General features: G+C 38.7%; 2 protein-coding genes and 1 long non-coding RNA gene across 53 annotated transcripts in view; 2 read left to right on the top strand and 1 right to left on the bottom strand.

The window, feature by feature from the left end:
* Positions 1–19583, top strand: part of LOC310744041 — a 352149-nt gene that overhangs the window by 237117 nt on the left and 95449 nt on the right. The gene's annotated exons all lie outside the window — the stretch shown is intronic.
* The window catches only part of LOC310743925 (uncharacterized protein), a 797205-nt gene that overhangs the window by 690520 nt on the left and 87102 nt on the right, over positions 1–19583 (top strand). The window lies entirely within an intron of this gene.
* NRCAM (neuronal cell adhesion molecule) overlaps positions 1–19583 on the bottom strand; it is a 144495-nt gene that overhangs the window by 94262 nt on the left and 30650 nt on the right. For 12 of the 50 annotated variants that reach the window (XM_083574348.1, XM_083574384.1, XM_083574342.1 and 9 more), the window contains exon 2: positions 1166–1289. The exons of 37 other annotated variants lie outside the window; for them this stretch is intronic. The gene's annotated coding sequence lies outside the window, so the exon portion shown is untranslated. Of the gene's footprint in view, positions 1–1165; positions 1290–12607; positions 12627–19583 lie in introns of those variants that run through there. One more of the 50 variants, XM_083574381.1, reaches the window with a different exon arrangement.

Raw genomic sequence — 19583 nt, 5'->3', positions numbered from 1 at the left:
TAGAGTAGACCCACTTAAATCAATGGACTTTATTAACTTTGTTAGACATAAAGTTCAGCAGCAATCCTAACTCCACTTACCTAGGTGTGAACCCCACTGAATTCAATGGTACTCACACTGGAATACACGCGGTTAGAAATGGAGCCTTAGCAAGCTAGTATGAACTATTTATTTTAATGAGTCTACTGTTCATATGATTTGGATACAACACATTTGTTACAAGCAGATTTCTCAGTGATTTCACTTTTGTTTAATAGCAGGCACGTTCATTTTCAGCTTTGGGGTTCTATAGCATAAGAAGGGCTCCTAATGTAACTATGTCCCATCAATCTTGCACAAAAAAACAGCCTGCACAAAACATGATTATCTACTGCAAGTACATCAGCTTAACATGAAATTAAAAATTCTGATAGGTTTTTTCAAATAATAGTATAGTTCAAAACATGAGCAGTTGTAAATAAGAATGTATTATACAAATAATGTTACAAGTCAACAGTGGAACAACAGTAAACAGAAAACGTTGACATACTTGCTTCTGGTTTAATGAAGCTGTAACAACAAAACCACAACTGAGTTTTGTGCTTTCTAGTGCATGAAAATAGTATATTAATTAAAATATGTTATGAAGATTTGCATTAGGTATAAAATTCAATGAAATTTCAGATATGTTAAATGTTGGTAAATGTGTAACTGGAAGGAAAATAATTGCCTGTGTAAAATATATTTAGAAAGTCAAGTGAATGAGATATGAACAAAAATACAAAAATCAATATTGAAAGAAACTTTTCCTTTTCTCATCAGCCAATATTAGAACTTAAATAGATATTCCAACATACAAAGTAAGTTTCTTTCTGCATAGAAGAGAACAGGAACTTTGCTAATGAACTTTGGTGGTCCAGGATTGTTTTTCATTTGCTTTTGGAATCTATAAAGATAGCATGCCCATACCTTTATATGAACTTCATGTAATATAAAGGTGCCAATTTCAACCCCCAGTAAAGCACTGAATTAATTAGATCCAATTTAGTTTCGTCTTCACATTTTTAAAACATCTATTTCAACACAGTTAGCAAAACTGATGAACTGGTGCAAAACAAAATTTTGTTAACTACTTAGTATTAACTAGATGTACCAGTAATACCTTCAAAATAATTCTGTATGGTACCTTATGAATGCACTTTTGTTCTGCTTTTCATCTCCAGGATATAGAAGTTAAAACTTTGATTAAGAAGTCTTTCTCTCATAGCAATCCTGCTAATAAATCCCTGTGCTGCTGAATTCTGCTGCTGCTAAAGAGGTACCAAAAAAAAGAGAGCTGCCTTTAAAGAGCCAATCACATCCTTTTGGACCTCCCAAGCTTCACTGTGCAATCAGCAAGGGCTTTGTAGCTATACAATAGGGGTTAAATACTTCCCTGTATTTATTTAAAAGCAAGAAAATCTGCTTAGTTGCTTGAACCTCTTACTTATTCAGAATATGGTTCTATTATATTTAATAGCAGACATTTGTTGCAGAAAGTAGCATTACTATAACTCCTGATTCTCAGAGTTATAAGAGTTAAGTACCAGGATTCCCTTAAGGTCTTGCCTCTACCCTGCATATGCCCTTATATTTACTGTTCTTTGACTTTTTATTTCTATGCTCTGATATGATTTTGACCTAGCAATCTGCCACAGCATTTGATAATCAGACTAGTAGTACTCAGTTCCGATCAGATAAACATGGTAACTCCACAGAAACAATCTCTTTATGGTGACAAAGAAGTCTTTCAACTCAGGAAAAGAAAAATGTTCTGAAAGTCAGGATTGGTTAGAATAGATTACCACATTATGCACAAGGCTGATACACCAGATTTATCACTTTATCCTCATTTACTTTTCAAGCAATTGCCTTGACACAATTAGTCAAGAACAATGATGCCTTTCAAACTTTCCCCCTGTGGAAAAATATGACATCTATAAATACAATATATCTCTTTGCTGACAAGCACACAATGTGGCTCTAGAAAAATTCGACTAAAAATGTTTCCCTTGCTGTTTTGCATGCTCAAAACAATAAGAAATGCTCCTTTGATGCCCACTTAGTTTCCCTAAAGACCTGTTCAGAAACTTCACAAAAGTACAATCACCATGTAACATAATCTACTTCAAAGCATATTGTCAAAGAAGCCTAACACTAAGTGCAGTCTCATGACCTCTCACACTTAACAAAGCTGAGAGTGAGAGTGTCTTAACCAAAGCTATTCTAGATGTCTGTTATCACTAGTCCTAGGGCTTGGTAGGTAACATTATATATTTTAAACACAAAGTTACTTTTTGTAATAATTATTCTTACATTTTCATTTCATTTCATTTTTTGTTACGACTTCATTTAGCTATTTCAATAGGCATATACGTGTCAATACCTTTTAACAGCACCTGCCTGATCAATAGCGAAATGATTTGTATACTATAAATTAAGCATGCCATGAAGTTAATATTAGTACAACACCTGCAAAATTTCTAAGGTGATAATCTAGCCCAAAATAAACATGCATAGATTTAACTAGTTTGAATGGAAATCATTAAGTAGTGTAAATACTTAACACTTCCACTGAAATCTACATTAGTCTTTAGAGTTTTGCCCTGGCTGATGTTATCATGACTTGTTGTAGTCTAATTGTCCCTCTGTTTTCTTCTCTCTACATCCTCTCACAACCTGCTTCATATACAAATGAACTGAAAACTGTATTTTGAAGGAAAGTTCTAAGATTTTATTCTGAACAATGACAGTTTTCCGTTCTTTAGACATGAATAGGAGAAGGACAGGTCTGATTCTGTAGCTTGATTGACCAAGTCTAATCAGAATTATTTCTGCACACTGCTTCACTACAGCAGTAGCCCCATTAAACACTAAATGCTTCTGGAACCCGTCCCCCTTTCGCCTCCTACTGTGACCCATTACTTTCCAAACAGTAGCTACCCAGTGGGCTACTCAAAACATTCAAGGGAGGAAGGCACTGTGGTAAACAATCATCTCAAAACCCACACCAAAATCTGTCATTTGGGTTTTGGGGATGGCAACTATCCAGAGCCAAACAAATGATTTGTGATAGATTTTTTTTTTAAGCCTTCAAACTACTCTTACTTTGCAAACTGATACTCTTAGTCATGTCTAAGCACTCACCTGTACAACGGGTTTTATATCTATTTTCAGAATCAAGATGACCTAGGCTAGGTGAAATCACAATTGAAAAAAGCTCTTCCATTTTTAGAAAAATTTATTGTGCGCATTTCAAACAAATTCATTTAACTAACAGCTTAACCTTAATGACACTTTGCTCAATGGGATGTCCCACTGATTTCAAATAAAATTTACTTCTAAGTGACTGTGTATTCTGAACTGCAGCCTAATATGATTTGCATAATGCAATCTAAACATTTTTGTTTCGTTCAAAACCACTTGATGAAAACGATTGATTGTTACCACTGAGGTTTTTAATAGTATAATATCCATTTAGAAGAACAAATATTGTTCTTGTCTGAGGCCCGGGGGAGGAGCCTTGTTAAAATAAAGATATAAACTCAAACAAAAATACAGCCACTCCAGTTACATAAGATGTCAGGGTAGCTCAGATAAACCTGGGAAATTGGAAAAAACAAAAGTTCGAAAACTTTTTGCACTCTACACTGATCTTTCAAGGATTGTGCACTTATCAACTATGCTTGCAAAACTATTTCTACATGTTTCATCATTACCCAAGCCCTGCTAACACAAGATAACGCTGGCACTAGACATGTGGCTCCAACAGACTCACAGCCCATGAGATGTGCCACTGTGGCAGCGGCAGCCAATCTGATCTGATGCTACACACTAGTATGCGGTAATGCAGGTCCCGATTTTACTATTGAAGACTTGCAGTGCATATGGACAGGCATGGCCATTTCTCCCATGGCTGTTTCATCCATTAAGTACTTGTCTGTTGGAAGCCCAGGGCATTCTTTGCATGACAGCGTAAATCTGGCAGGCCCCTAGTGAGACCTATTGGCTGGCTTAACCCTCCAAGGCCCAGGACAAGTGTACCTGGCTGCCCATCCCGCTGCATGAGCCTGGATGTGGGCAGGTACAAATGGAAAGAGATGATCATTTAGATACAGAGAACTCAACCATGTAGTTCAAATCAGAACTTTGAATTGGGCCTGGAAATGGATCAGGAGCCAATGAATGTGAAGAAGAACCAAATCCCAGTGTTTGGGTATCTTACTCTGTCCTGTAACCGACGTCTCCAGACCTTCTTCAAAATGCAGTCACACATGTACAATGCATAGCTGTCAACTTTCAGATTTGAAAATAAGGGATCAGCATCCTCACATGTCCCGGGGACAGTCTACAGGATATCTAACAATCCGGGATAGCAGTGGGAAATGGCGCTGGAATAAGGGAATTTCCCACAAAAAAAGGAAAGGTTGACAGCTATGGTACAATGAATCAGAGTTATCACACTGGCAGACAAGAACAGGGGTTACTGAAGGCAAGTTGTCTACATGAAGATAGGGAACTCTTCCACCCAGCAGTTTTTGTGGACTTGTTGCTGCTCCAGCAAGCAAGTTTTTTTCCAGTTTCCACACACTATGGTCTTCAACCAAATGTTATTCCATAGTTCTACCTCGACATCCAGATTTACGTTTTTGTTTTACTTAACTGTAAATCTGGATTAAATCGGAAAATAATATGGACATCATTTTGAAGAGTAGATGCTATAAATAACTTGTGAGCATAAACAGCAGACTCTACAAAAAACTCTTAGGTGAAAGTCCCCAGGATCATACTTGAGATACCACCTTAAGCTCTGTGCCACAAAGGTTATTTGCATTTCTAATGATGGGGATGGATCCTGAAACACCTGCCAGCTACAAACCTGATCCTCTAGAGCAGGGTTCCCCAAACCTGTGTCTCCAGCTGTTGTTGAACTACAACTCCCATCATCCCTAGCTAGCAGGAGCAGTGGTCAGAGATGATGAGAATTGTAGTCCAACAATAGCTCAAGACCCAAGTTTGAGAAACCCTGTTCTACAGTGAGTGCACCCACGTATTGAAAAGGTATCACTCATCTGAGCAAACGAATGATCTCCTAACAGTGTCTCTGCCTTTCTGGACTGAACTTCTGTATTTTACTCATCCTGCCCATTGTCACAGCTAAGCACCAATTTACCATTCCTATAACCTTATCTTGGTTAGATGAAAAGAAGAGTAGAGCTACATGCCACCAGCATAATCATGAAATGCACCCCAAATCCCCAGATTATCTGACTCAGCAGTTTCACATAGATGTTAAGCAGCATGGGGATAAGGCAGGACCCTGTGGAGCGTCATAGCACAATTGCCACAGCAACTGCAGAAATTCCCCAATACCACCCTCTCAAGACAGTCATCCCAGAATGAATGGAACCACTGCAATGCAGTATCACCCACGAGGGAAATAACCCTCTCCCACTGCTGTTTCCTCGGCATTTGGAGGCATACCATTATCATACAAATCAGGATGACAAGATTTTTCTGCAGTTAGTCACAAGACAATGCAAACTCTTAGTCCTTCTTCATTCTGAAGAAAACTCCTCATACCAGAACACCGTTCTAGCAAAGCCTCAGACTTCACAAGTCTTCCTGAAATGGGAGCCTTATAGTACTTTGGGGGGAATCACAGAGGATATAATTATAACTCCTACACTCCCTGAAGACTTCAGTGGTTGTGCTATATACAGGGCCAAAGCAGGGGTAGCAAACATGGTGCCCTTCAGATGTTGCTGAACTCAATCATCCCAGGCCACCATGGTCAATGGTCAGGGATAGAATCATAGAATTGTAGCTTTGGAAAGGACCCTGAGTATCATCTAGTCAAACCCCCTGCAATGCAGGAATCTCAACTAAAGCATCCATGACAGATGACCATCCAAACTCTGCTCAAAAAGCTCCAATAAATGACAGCCCACCACCTTCCAAGCAAGTTCACTCCACTGTTGAACAGTGTTTACTGTCAAAAAGTTATTCCTGATGTCTAGTCAGAATCTCCTTTCTTGTAAATTGAAGCCATTGGTTCGGGTCCTGCCCTCCTGAGCAGAAGAAAACAAGCTTGTTCCATCTTCCATGTGACAACCATTTGGATATTTGAAGATGCCTATCATACCTATGTAGTCCTGCAACATCTGGTAGGAACCATATGGCTTACTCCTGTAAAGGATCAACATTTAACAGCTATATTAGGGGTATATATAGCACTTCAACCCCTTTCATCTTAATAAGCGCTGTGTCTTCCAAGGACTCCATCTTTTTCATGACAACAAAGCAGCCATGACTTACCCAGACCTAAACCCAAGCTGCTCCTAAACCTACAATATAGGATTAACAGTAGTTGTCATTGTTTTATTTATAGAACAGGAGTGTGGACCCCCAAGCCTCTCTGTCTAGTTCTGTACCATCCCACCCCACCCCCAGGCAATGCTTCTCACTGATCCTGCTTTGTATCCCCCCAAATCACTGCTGTGATAGCACTGCTGTTGAGAAAGGGAGTAGAAGCTTAGCATTCGGCACTAACCCCCCCCCCACTCTTCTATCCCCCACCCAAGTTTCATGTGAGTATGAATACATAGATGTGGGTGTATAGTTGTCATTTTACATGGGGTAAATTTGATGGAACTGAGCCATCACCAAAGTAAGAAAAGGACCAAGTGTTTAGTTACTGCCTTGTTTATGATGCAACTACTTGGGATCTAATATCCTCCCCATTCTAGTCATTTAACATGAGCACACAGATAAATGCAACTGTCAAGGTTGTGCCCCATGTCCTCAGCAATTCTTTGCTCCAGAAAACCATTGCAAATCAGGCTCCTTTTCTCCATTGTTCTATGTATGACCATTTGTTTATCTATTGCATTTATATCCTAGTTATCCTCTGAGGTTCTCTCCACCCCTACTTTACCCTCAAAACAACCCTGTGAGGTAGGCTAGGCTGAGAGACTGTTACTGGCCCAGGTTCACCCAGGTGAGTGGGGGAACTGAACCCTAGGTCTCACAGGTCCAACACTCTAAGCACCATACCACAATGGTTCCTCATTTACACACAAATATAAACAAGAACAATTGTGAAAAAGTGTTGAGGTGCTAGGAAAAAGATTGATTATCATTGGGGATATGACTTAAGAATACTAGATAATACTAGAATTAAAATGTTTTTAGATTTGATGGTGATCATATCTTAAAGCAGCAGCATCTAGACATAAATTATACATTATATTTGGATGACATTTTCATGAACTTTATAGGGTTTAATAATAAATTAGTTTGCACACTGCTTATATAAATGAATTATTCTAAATGTTAGAAACAATTAAAAATACATTAGTAGGAAGCATTCCAGACCAAAAAGTTACCTACAAGAGAATTCTATTTTTAAAAAAAAATTCAAAAAAATTCCACCTCTTATCTATAAATGAATTCTGAAGTGGGGCAATTCATGCAGAATGATCAGCTAGTAGAAATGTCCTCAGGTTATAAAAAAAGAAAAAGAAAAGGCAGAATACATTTCATAGATAATAATATAATTCAAGTAAGCAGAAAAACTGAAACAGCTAGGCAGTCTTGGAATTGCTTCTGTAGAACAGATAATACCTATCTCAAAGGACTGAGTTCACTAAAAGCAGCCTGCTACAAGCATCTGCAGGTTTTCAACTTAGAAGGCAATTCTCTGCCACCATCAGAACTTTTTTTTATGATCAATCATTCTGGAAACCTGGGGTGCAGTTAGCACCTAACTTTTTAAAGCCGCTGTGGTTATCCTTTTTCTTTGAGAAACCCATTCCATTGCATAGTGACTATAGGAGGGAAGGATCCCTCCTATAGGATCCCAGCTCAAAAGGGGCTGCAATGAATTAAAATCCAAATCCCACATCTTAAAGTTTGCATAACTTAAATGAAAAGCCAATATATTTATCAAAGAAATGGACATAATAATCAAAAGTACAGCAATAATAATAATAATAATGGGCCACACAACAGTCAGATGGGCCTCATCATCCACGTTCCAAGAGAAGGGGAAAGGTCAAGGCTCAGAGAGGGCTACAGAAAACCTAAGTTAAAGGATGTGACCTATTTTTTAATTGTATACATGTATGCGTGATTTAAGCACTGTGAAGTAAAAACTCTCTTTTAAAAAACGCAACTAACTTTCTCCCCATCCCTAAGCCTCCACCAACTGAAACACAGCAAGTGGATACATAAGACAAGGGCCTCTAGATTTAAAATGTTCTTCTAAAAGGAGTCTTTAATTTAATAATAGCTGCTTCCACTCCTGCACATTTTTCTAAAGCTGCTGGGATTTAGTGATTTCAGCAAGCACTCTCATTCATGGTATTACATTGTGTAATTTAGAACTTTATACACTGTTTTCAGAATTCTGATAAAGTAGCTTATAAATTAATAAATTTAATAAATGTATTGATAAATGTACTACAAAACCATGCATTTGGTTGGTCCCTGGTGCAATACAGTCAATCTAAATCCTGTTCTTATGAATAAAGGTAAAGGTAAAGGAACACCTGACCATTAGGTCCAGTCGTCGACGACTCTGGTGTTGTGGCGCTCATCTTGCTTTACTGGCCGAGGGAGCCGGCGTACAGCTTCCGGGTCATGTGGCCAGTATGACTAAGCCACTTCTGGCGAACCAGAGCAGCACATGGAAACGCCGTTTACCTTTCTGCCGCAGCAGTACCTATTTATCTTCTTGCACTTTGATGTGCTTTCGAACTGCTAGGTTGGCAGGAGCAGGGACCGAGCAATGGGAGCTCACGCCATCACAGGGATTGCAACCACCAACCTTCTGATCGGCAAGTCCTAGGCTCTGTGGTTTAACCCACAGCGCCACCCGAGTCCCATGTTCTTATAAGATATATAAGAACAAAAATGATGCCATTATTTTAACTTAACACTTTAATCACGTGCTTCTCTCCCCTCCCCCACAACACCCACTTGCTGAAATTCTTTCAACAGCTGATTAAAAATAAACCTGTTGATCATGCCTAAATCCACCATATTTCAAAAGATCTGCCTCCAGTTCACACTTACATGAAGGAAAATTACATTTGCTATTTTAAACTTTTATTCTACTTAACCATTTTTTAATTTGTGCAGTACTCTCTCTTGCATACAACAGCACTTCCACTGCTGAAAATGAAACAATACAATCATGAAAACAACTGGTTTTTGAACCTTTAAATTGAACTTTGTAATACAGACCAACACAAGCAACACACAGTGTGTGGTGCCCAACTTTATATGGAAGTAAGAAAATAATTTATTGATATGCAAGTTGGAAGTACTAAAGTTTGAACAGGAAGACAGACTTTGTACAGAAATTCATTGCTAAAGATAAAGAGAACTGTAAAATAAAATTATCCACAGTGTTTTGCCTATTTTTCACCTCAGTTAATTAAAATCACAGCATTAAATTTTGTTGAAGATAGTGATTTGCTAAAAAAAAAAAATATGGCAAGTATCTACATGCTATCAAAAATCCCTGCTATATAAATAACACTGAATTATGCATGTTGTTTAATGAAGATTATAAAATATGTCTGCCAAAGAAGAAAAACAACATATGGGCCAGCATAATCCATTCATTGGTTTATGAACCAAATGTCCCCCTGAGTATGTAAAATGCCTATGAGTCCCAAGTGATGAATTTTACATTTGGATCAGTGATTTACCTAAGAGATGTATAAAAATATCACATATAGGTTGATGGCTCCCCACTGATTACACATCCAAGGATACTCATTAAGCTTTTCTTGTTGTGAAAATAAATCACACTCATGAAACATATATGCTACTTTCAGGTAGACAAGCAAACACAGTTGGTGTAAAATGGATAAAAGCCTTTATATTTAAATAATAATCTATATGTGGCATGAGATACAGCTATGAATGGGAACTTTTCTACTGTGTAGGGAGCAAAAGTCAAAAAAGAAAGACACACAAAATAAAGGGGGGGGACAGAAATAGAAGAAATATCCTGAATATCCAAAGACAATGAAGTTAAAACAACAAATTGTGTGAGATGAGCAGTGATGAAGCGACACGTGCAAATTCCCCCCTTGTTTCCAACCGTGCCTTGGAAGTTTCACTTTTGCAACATGCCTGATACTCTTGCATTTGACTCTGTCTATTCATTCTGGCAGGCGTTTAAACCTAGGAAAAGTGTTTCATCAGTGCTTCGGAGCTTTGGCAGCACTATCTAATGAGGATAGTGAGGATATGGTTTAATTACTCTATTGTATTTCAATCTTTCAGTGAAATCAACTCATCAATAAAACCTTGAAGTAGCTCATATCAAGCACTAAACAGCAGAGGGATGATGGCAGAACATTTGGCTGTTTTATTTATTTTCTTCAAATATAGACAAGCTTTTAGGACAGCTCTAAAAATAAAATCCTTGTTATCTCTTTCCAGTTTGTGTCATATATTTACATTTGTTTATATATAGTGGTGGTCTTAATCTCTATTCCCAAATATCTCTATTTTGGTGACACTTTCCACCACTCATTCCAACTCTTCTTAATCATTGCTAAAGAGAAACGATCTATGCTAACCAAACAGCAGAGATGAATGAAGCATAGAAACCAGAAAACATAAGTGGGATTTGACTGTTTATACGTTGTGTTAATTTTTTCCTTCGCCAACATTTTCTGCCTCCTAATTCTCTCAGCAAAATGCAAGAAACAAATTCAGTTGGGGTGGCAGGTACATACATAACACTGTACGCTAATGAGCATTTCAACTGGCCACTAGGAAATGAAAGCTGCATTTTCACATATCAGTGCCTCCTGAGCCCCCATGGGTGGTTCTATGCATTTTGGGGCTCCAAAATGTGCAGGAGGCATCCCAGGGATGGTGATGGGTATATGCAGGGCTAACATATTTGAGCATACTTTCGACTCCACATGTGTTGCTTAGTTTAAACCATGTTCAGAACACTTGAACAAGGTTCCAGTATTCTATAATCATCAGAAGGTTAAGTATCAGAAATCTAAATCTGAATGAGTTAGAAACAGCAAGGGAATAGGTGGTATCTGACTACAACGCTTATTTAACTAATGCAAATAAAACACTTCCCATATATCTCCAGTATATGACTTAACTGTATTTATGCTTTGAAAATACAGAGGCAGAAATCTACTTATATATTTGTCCCCAGAATTCCCATATGGAAACCACACGTTCCTCTTGTTCTCTTTCACCCATCTGATATAGATGATGATAGATGATAGATAGATAGATATTTTTAGAGAATAATGTTGATGCTTGGGTAGTGAAAATGATGCCTACATATAAATATAATTATGGTATGCAGAAAAAAAGCTGGAATGTGCATGAAAAAGTTTGAAAATACCACTGAAAGGAAAAATAGATGTAGGATTTGTGTGCCCTTATGAAATCAGAGACAAAATAACAGTTTAATTCATGAAGCCATGCTGTCATTATTCAGCTATTTTAATGCTGGAATTGAACAATAAAATACCCATTCTATTCTTTGTGCCCTAACAGGAATTCCTAGCTAATGTTAATATAGTTGAAGGAGGAAACTGTATCCTAGTTACTTTTCTACCAAACTGAAACAAACTTTAGACCTATGGTCTGACCTCACTGGCACCAGTTTTTCTATTGACAAATTAATTAATGCAAAGCAGATTTTATGGTCTAAACATGTGGGCGTTTTCTGGTAACCAACAGAATAAGTCCACTTCTGAAGTTGTCCCCTAAACTGTATGCCATAATAGCTATCTTTCCTTATTTGTATCCCTTTTCCTCCAACATATAGCCCAAATATGCTGTCATCATACAAAAACAATGATTATCTGGCAATAAAAATGCTACAATAAACTTATAAACTTTTCAGCTATACCTAATGAAACACCAGTACAGTTAACAAATACAAAGTCATAAGCAATAGGTAAAGGAGTTGCGACACTTCATCTCACTTTCTGGCTGAGGGAGCTGGTGTTTGTCCACAAACAGCTTTCTGGGTCATGTGGCCAGCATGACTAAACCACTTCTGGTGCAACAGAACATTGCGACGGAAACCAGAGCGCACGGAAACACCGTTTACCTTCCCGCCACAGTGGTACCTATTTATCTACTTGTACTGGCATGCTTTCAAACTGCTAGGTTGGCAAAAGCTGGGACAAAGCAACAGGAACTCACTCTGTCATGGGTACTCAAACCACCGACCTTCTGATCAGTAAGCCCTAAAGGCTCAGTTGTTTTGACCACAGCACCACCTAAGCAATATACAATATATACAATACAACCCATATGTTAGCCCAAACTATATACACATATCCCTGATCCAGCAGCCAATAGACAATGCAGACATACCATTAAAGTTGTCCATTTATTAATTTCTAAACATTGTTTAAGGGTCCTATGTAGAGCATATTACAGTAGTCTAACCTGGATATGACTCACATGTGCAATAAAGCATTACAGAAAAATGAATCTTGATAGAACTATATGTACAATATTGATGTACAACACAATCACATCAATTTTTCCCCTGTAATGTTTTATCGATACATACACATGTTTCTCTGTGCTCGATAAGATTTTGGAAGCAGTGCTAGATGTAGGATTTTGAGGTCTCTTGGCCATGGCATCCCCAGCGGGAACCCAGACCGGGAAGAGGCACGACATGCAAACTGATAATTATTTTAAGAGCTTTTTGAATACTCTATGCAAAGTGGAAGTAATAGCACTGTTAGGACACTGGACCCTCTGCTGATCTTGGGGCCCAGCAAATACCCAATCTTGACAACTTCTGAAACTGTCCCTGTTTAGTTTATTTAGTTTCCTTAATTAATTTCTAGCAAACACAGGCCATTAGACTCAGCATTCAACAGCAATGCCAAACAAAGCTTTTCAAGTGGTCATTATTTACCTTAAGGCTTCCTCTACACCAGCTACACAAATTTAACTAAATATGGCCATACATTTTATTCAAGTGTTGCCATAGAATCTTGACTAACACAAAATAGTATTTACCTACTTCGTTTCCATGGTTTTTTTGGGGGGGGGAAGGGGGTTGCTTCTGAAACATGAAGGCCTTTGTTTTCTTAGTCACAGCATTACAATGTATGTATAGTATCTTGTACCAAAAGGAACAGAAAGCCTTGGCAGGTAGAGGAGGGATTGTGTGTGCATGTGTTTATATTTCAAGCAGGAAAACATTAACAGACTGAGTAATTGCCTTGGCAAGTACCAGAAAGGTGAAATTATCTGAACCTACCTATATTCATTCTGTCTACTTTCTGGCTAATTCTGTTCTCCAGTACTTGTAATGGCTTGCTTAAAAAGCATCCTTCATGAATGTATCTAATCCTTCTGGAAAAGCATTTGTGCTGGTGATCATGACAACAGCCTGTGGCAATGAATACTATAGGTACATTATGTGTTTCGGGGGTGGGGATTCTCTTTTGTTTTAAACCTACTGTCTACCAATTTCAATACATGAGCCTAGGAAGGCTTCATATTGTGACAGAATGAATCACTTTCACACAAACCTTTCCAATACATACCATCAGTTATGTTCAAAACCTAAATTGTTAGAGAGCATTTATTCATATGAAAGATGCTCCATTTTCCACCCCTACCGCCCAAATGCCCTTTTGGCATCCTCTCCAGAATTAGTATATGCATTTTTAAAAACTTAATGTGACTATTTTACATACATCTACAATACAGGACCATGTTATTCTGAATACCTACATAGGGTTGCCTTCTGAAGATTGCTCACAAACTTCCATGGGTACAGAATGCTGCTGGTTGCTTATTGGCACTAGGTAATCAAAGCATGTGACAGCACTCCTATACTAGTTGCACTGGTTGACATTGCATATATGGGACTAATTCAAAGTGCTGGATTTAATATTTAAAGTACTGAATGATTGGGGGAAAACATGTCATTTGAAGGACTAACAACACCGCTATGAACCTGCCTGGCATTAAGATCTGCCTCGGAAGTCATGCTTGTAAACTGACTTATAAGGGGAATTTGGTTGGTGGACGCAAGAGACGAGGCCTTTTTTGTGGTGGCCCCAGCTTGTGGAATTGCTAACCCAATGAAGTGGGTACGGCCTCGATGCAGTCAACCTAAGCAGTTTTTAAAAGCCTCCTCCTAAATAAGGACTTTTTTTTTTTTTTAAGAGAGTCCTCTCTTAGAATGGGCAGCTTTTTATTTCTTCTGTGTGTTGTTTTCTGTTTTAGCTGGATTGTGGTTTAAAATGATTGCTAATGCTTCTGCCCAGATACTTTCAATCTGCACTCTGTCCTTATGATTCCATGAATACCGGTAGTTGAGAATCACAAGCAGGTAGAGTGTTGTTGCATTCAGCCCCTGCTTGCAGGTTTCCCAATCATCTGATTGTGATTGGCCACTGTAAGAACAGGATGCTGGACTAGGCAGACCTTTGGCCTGACTCAGGAAGGATCTTATTATTGCTGTATTGTATATATTCTCTTTTGTTTTCATACCTTTCCCTAGCCATACAAAGTACCATGTTTTCACTGCTTCAGTAGAGCATTTATTCTTCTCCACCATTTTACTTTTTCTTGGACCAATTCTCCTAAAGTTTTTTTTTACAATCTAATTTGGGCTCTATCATCCCGAATAATTTGGCATTAACAGTAAATTTGGCTACTGTACTCCCAAGCCCTATCTCCAGACCATATGTGAATCATGACCTTTGATATGTCTACCCTGTGGAACAAGCATTTTATAAAACAAGGTACATGCCTTGAGCAGATATTCTAAAGTTTAGGTATGCTGCTGAAGTTGTGAACATGTTCAATGGCTCTTCTCATGCTCTTCATGCATTTCAAGAGCCGGTGTGCACAAGTCTCCATGCATACAAACTGAAGCTTGAGAAGACTTCTGCATAGCACTCTGGAAGACCTCACAATCAAGTCCAGTGAACAGTGCTCCACAGGCTCGGACATCTACTGATCTTTGCGCCTTGTGAAGCTCCATGCACAACATCCCAATCATCTGAGCATGCTTTGCAGGGCTTTGCAGGAGCTGCTGATCAGCTGAAAAACCTCTTCCACTTGAACCATGTCCTACCCCACACCTGACACCTGGAGTAGGCAGGCATGGTTTGGTCAAAATGGCCTCATGAGCCAAATGGGGGAGTCTGGTAGGTTTCATTAGGTTTGTTGGCTGGAGGTCCATAATAACCTTAACAACAACAATTGTCACACTAGTAACAGGAACTACAGGAACTTTTTCTTTGCTTTTTTTCTTTGCTTTCCTATTCATTGCAGGTGGGGGAGGGAGCAAAAAGTGGCTTTGGCATCCCATTTTGTATAATTATTCTAGGCACCCTAGAGTAAAAACCCTTTGCCAGCATCTCTGCTCACATGATTTCTTTTATTAAAACACACCATTCTTTCCTACTTGCTGTAATCACAGCTACTGTGCGATGGCACGCAGAAATAACCATGCCTCATGTCTATATTTACATGTGATTATGTTTGCAGTAAAGGTATGACAGCATGCCATCTGCGGAAGCTGCAGGGTATGAAATTAATTTCCATCTCTTCTTAAGGATGGTGAGAAATCCAGGCAAGCCACCAGGCTTTCTTTCTTTCTTTTTTTTCACTTAATAAACAGAGCATAAGGCCGCACACTAAAAATAAACCTTCCTCCACATACTGCAAGCTTTCAAAAGAAAAGGTATATTCAAGATAGTGAAATGTCTGCCAGGCCTTCTCAACAGTTAATCCCTGCTACAAGGCTAGAAAACAGCAAGTTCTTGAGAGATGGCAGGTGATTAAAATGGACAAGAATTTTTGTCTATGGAACTTGAGAGAGCAGGATTTCTGTCAAATTCAATCCCCCACTGATTCCCAGGAAAAGAGCTGACAGCACATTCAGCATTCAACAATGAGTGTGCTGTGCTTCCAAGGACTTGCTGAGAGTTTTGAAATCCGGGAATTGGGAGGCGGAGGAGATCCTTGAACTTGAATGATGAACAATGCTTTCAAAACAATGCACAAGATATTGTTAAAAAGAAGAAGAACAATATGCAGATAGGGATAGTGTGAGTCTCAGAAAAGAGGATTCACTCAGAAAGCATTTTATTTGCCTAACCCTTTAGTTTCTTACATATTTTGGAACTCTAATGTACACACAAGGCACTCCAGGGGATGCACGATTCACCAATGTATGGGACAGTTCTACATGTATTTATTTATTGACAGTCATATCCCACATTTCAAGTCCCAAGGGAGCTTAAAAAAATTATTGAAGTAAACAAAATGATGGAATATGCAATAATGCAAACCACAACCAAGCAACAGTGTTGAGCATGAAAAGGAATGAAGGTGGGATGGGGAGATAAAGTATTCAGCAACAGATAACATCAGCATCAAAAAGTTTTTGTATCAATAATCAGGTTGTAACTCAGCCAACAGATCTCTTTAGAGGGATACTCCATGACTTGGCTTCGAATCTGACCTCTGTGCACAAAGAATTGCACATACAGTAGAATAGCAAGATCATATAGCGTGGCCTCAAGCAGTTTGGGGCTTTAAATATTATACTGAAACCAGGAGTTGCTCCCAGAAACAAAATTGCAGCTAGTTTATTTAGAATGGCAGTGCAGATGGAAAAATGCCCCATATGAATACTTTGCTAGTGAAACAGAAAACCTCTCAGAGGTCCAGGAGAATTAGCAGGATCACACTCGCCTTCCTTACTTCTCGATGCAGGTCATGCATTATGATGACTAAGGTAGATTTAGTCCCACAATCATGCCAGGAAATGCATCTAGATCAGACCTTTGGTGTCTAGATGCTACTGGCCTCCAACACCCATCGGCCCCAGTCAGCATGGTCATTGGTTAGGGATGATGGGAACTTGATTTCATTTAGAGGACTACGGGTTTCCTGCCTCTACTCTAGATAATCAGTATTATCTACTGATAATACTAGGATAACCTAGAGCTGTGGTGCTATGACATTTTCAAGCACCTAACCCAACAATGGTATAGTTGAAACTGGCCAATAATTAGTTGTAAGGGATCTTGTGGCTGTCAATAGCCTCTAATCTCGATGTTATGACCTCCACAATCCAACAAGCCACCCTAGATCTGTCACATCACACAATCAGGAAGGATGTGAGTGGTACGGTCCTCACTCTCCCTAGTCTTCATTACATTCTTGATGGAAATACCACCCAGTATCTATCAAGTTAAAGTTGAACCAACAATAAGCAATTTTATATGCCAGCGCTTCACAAGATAGTAAGTCTGGAGAAATCGATGTAACCTCCGTCAGCTCAAGCAGAGAGACTGTTAGGCAGTGGGGTGGTTGTCACCCAACAAAATCCCTATCCTGCTTTAGGTGCCAGCCACAGGTATAAACACTCAGAATTGTAAGCCTGCCTTTTTTGGCTCAACATCTCTCTCGCACACACCTGCACACAGCAGCCTCACCTGGTCAGTCCCCCAAATGAATATTAACATCCATGCAATGCAAAAAGCAGTAGGCAAACCTGTTCAGTTAGGTCTCTGACCAGCCAACATTCAACAGCATAGAACCTAATCAAAACAGGCCAGCACAAATAAATAAAGTAGTAAATCTCATAGTAAATGTGGTAGTTTATCTAAGGTAGCATGTCACTCAGGCTGTGTAAATGTTGCCAGCTTCAAAGGCAGCTGGATTGTTGTTTTTTTTCTCAGTTAGGACCAAAGCTGGTTTTGGGAGAAACTGCATCAAAATGCAGCATAGGAAACAACAGGTAGATAAAGGATATACAATGATACCTCAGGTTAAGAACTTAATTCGTTCTGGAGGTCCGTTCTTAACCTGAAACCGTTCTTAACCTGAGGTACCACTTTAGCTAATGGGGCCTCCTGCTGCCACCACCGTGCAATTTCTGTTCTTATCCTGAAGCAAAGTTCTTAACACGAGGTACTATGTCTGGGTTAGCGGAGTCTGTAACCTGAAGCGTCTGCAACCTGAAGCGTCTGTAACCTGAGGCACCTCTGTATATGGATTGTGTGTACGCTGTTAGTTTACGCTAGTGCTGAGAGCACACTGGATGCAGAGGAAATGGGAGTGTGCACACAGCCACAAATTATCACATGAGAATTGAGAAGCACAGTTCTGTGAACCAGTCCTAAATCCAAGAGTTTTGAATAAAGTGGACTGTGCACTCTAATATGAGCGCTTATAATAAGCCACCTTTATCCAAAGGCCTCAAGAGACTTAAAAGATGTAAAGTGGAAAGTGAATAATTCCAAATGGAATTGAAATGAACAGATCAAATGAAGTATTATCCATATATATATACATATATATATATATATATATATATAAGAATTAGGCAGCAGGAAAAATAAAATATTTACACACACACATATGACTGCCAAAGGCTTGTTTCATTATGTTTTTGGGGTTCGTCATTGCAACTTAACATTTGTTGTGCTGTACGTGTCAAATTGATTTTATAAGTGCCTGCTTAGAAATTGGAACAATATTGACACATGACCCAGAAAATGGGGATAGCTACACAACACGCACACTAAATGTGCCCCAAATTGAACAGAATCCCACACTGCAGCCACATCCTGACAGCAAGGGAAAGGGCATACTGGACTGGACTTTTTTCAGTGTGTTTGCAAAGGATAAAAGGTTAAGGGTGAACAAATAATATTTATGCATAGACCTTTTACCAAAGCAAATGACATTTTTATTGAACTCTGATTAGTTTAAGCATGTAACATTCTTTTCTGAATACTGTACCATAACCTATTGGCTTATGTCACTGAAAGAAACAGTACCGCTGTTGTTATTCAAAATACCACTGAACTGTGTCTGTGGTCCTTGAGTCATATTACCGGAAGCCTGAATGTACAAAAATGAAAAAGATGAATTTGTTGTGCTGTGAATAGATGTCTGTGGCATGCATTTAAAAGGCACATAATTGATCAGATGAAGGCAAATGGTTTGCACCAAGTGCAAGTTCATTAAGCAAATGTCTTCTCAGAAGCCCTCTATTAAATTGAGTATTACTGATCTAATTGGTCTTATCTTGCATTTGGGGAGGGGGCTTTTACTGAGTCTTTTAAAGTGTCTATTAAAATAATGCATGAATCACTCATTTATTAAGCCAGAAAGAACTCAGTAAGCACAGAAGTTGGCTGATTTCACCATAGCCAGAAATACAGAAGACAACTGCTTGACTCTGTATTGGTGATGGATTTTCTTGTTTTCCTTTCTTTTTTTAAAGTTACAATACAGCAGAATAATCAAGTTCTTGACAAGGGTTTTTAATTTTACTATCAATGAAATATTCACTCAATTCTGACAACCTCTACTCCCAGAAATCTTTGTTTAACTGTTAGAGGTTATTATTGCCCAAGGGAAAACAGCAGCATTCAAAAGTATGCTACACCTAGCACTCACAAATACTAAGAGAAATTAATGAACAATGCTAGGAACTAGCTTTTTTTTATTGTCAGAAAAACACGGGGGGTGGTATTCCTGGGTGATAA

Source organism: Podarcis filfolensis (assembly GCF_964270895.1).
Source record: "Podarcis filfolensis genome assembly, chromosome: 10".
NCBI classification, from domain to species: domain Eukaryota; kingdom Metazoa; phylum Chordata; class Lepidosauria; order Squamata; family Lacertidae; genus Podarcis; species Podarcis filfolensis.
Note: the sequence above shows the minus strand (reverse complement) of the source record. Positions and strands in the feature narration are given on the sequence as shown.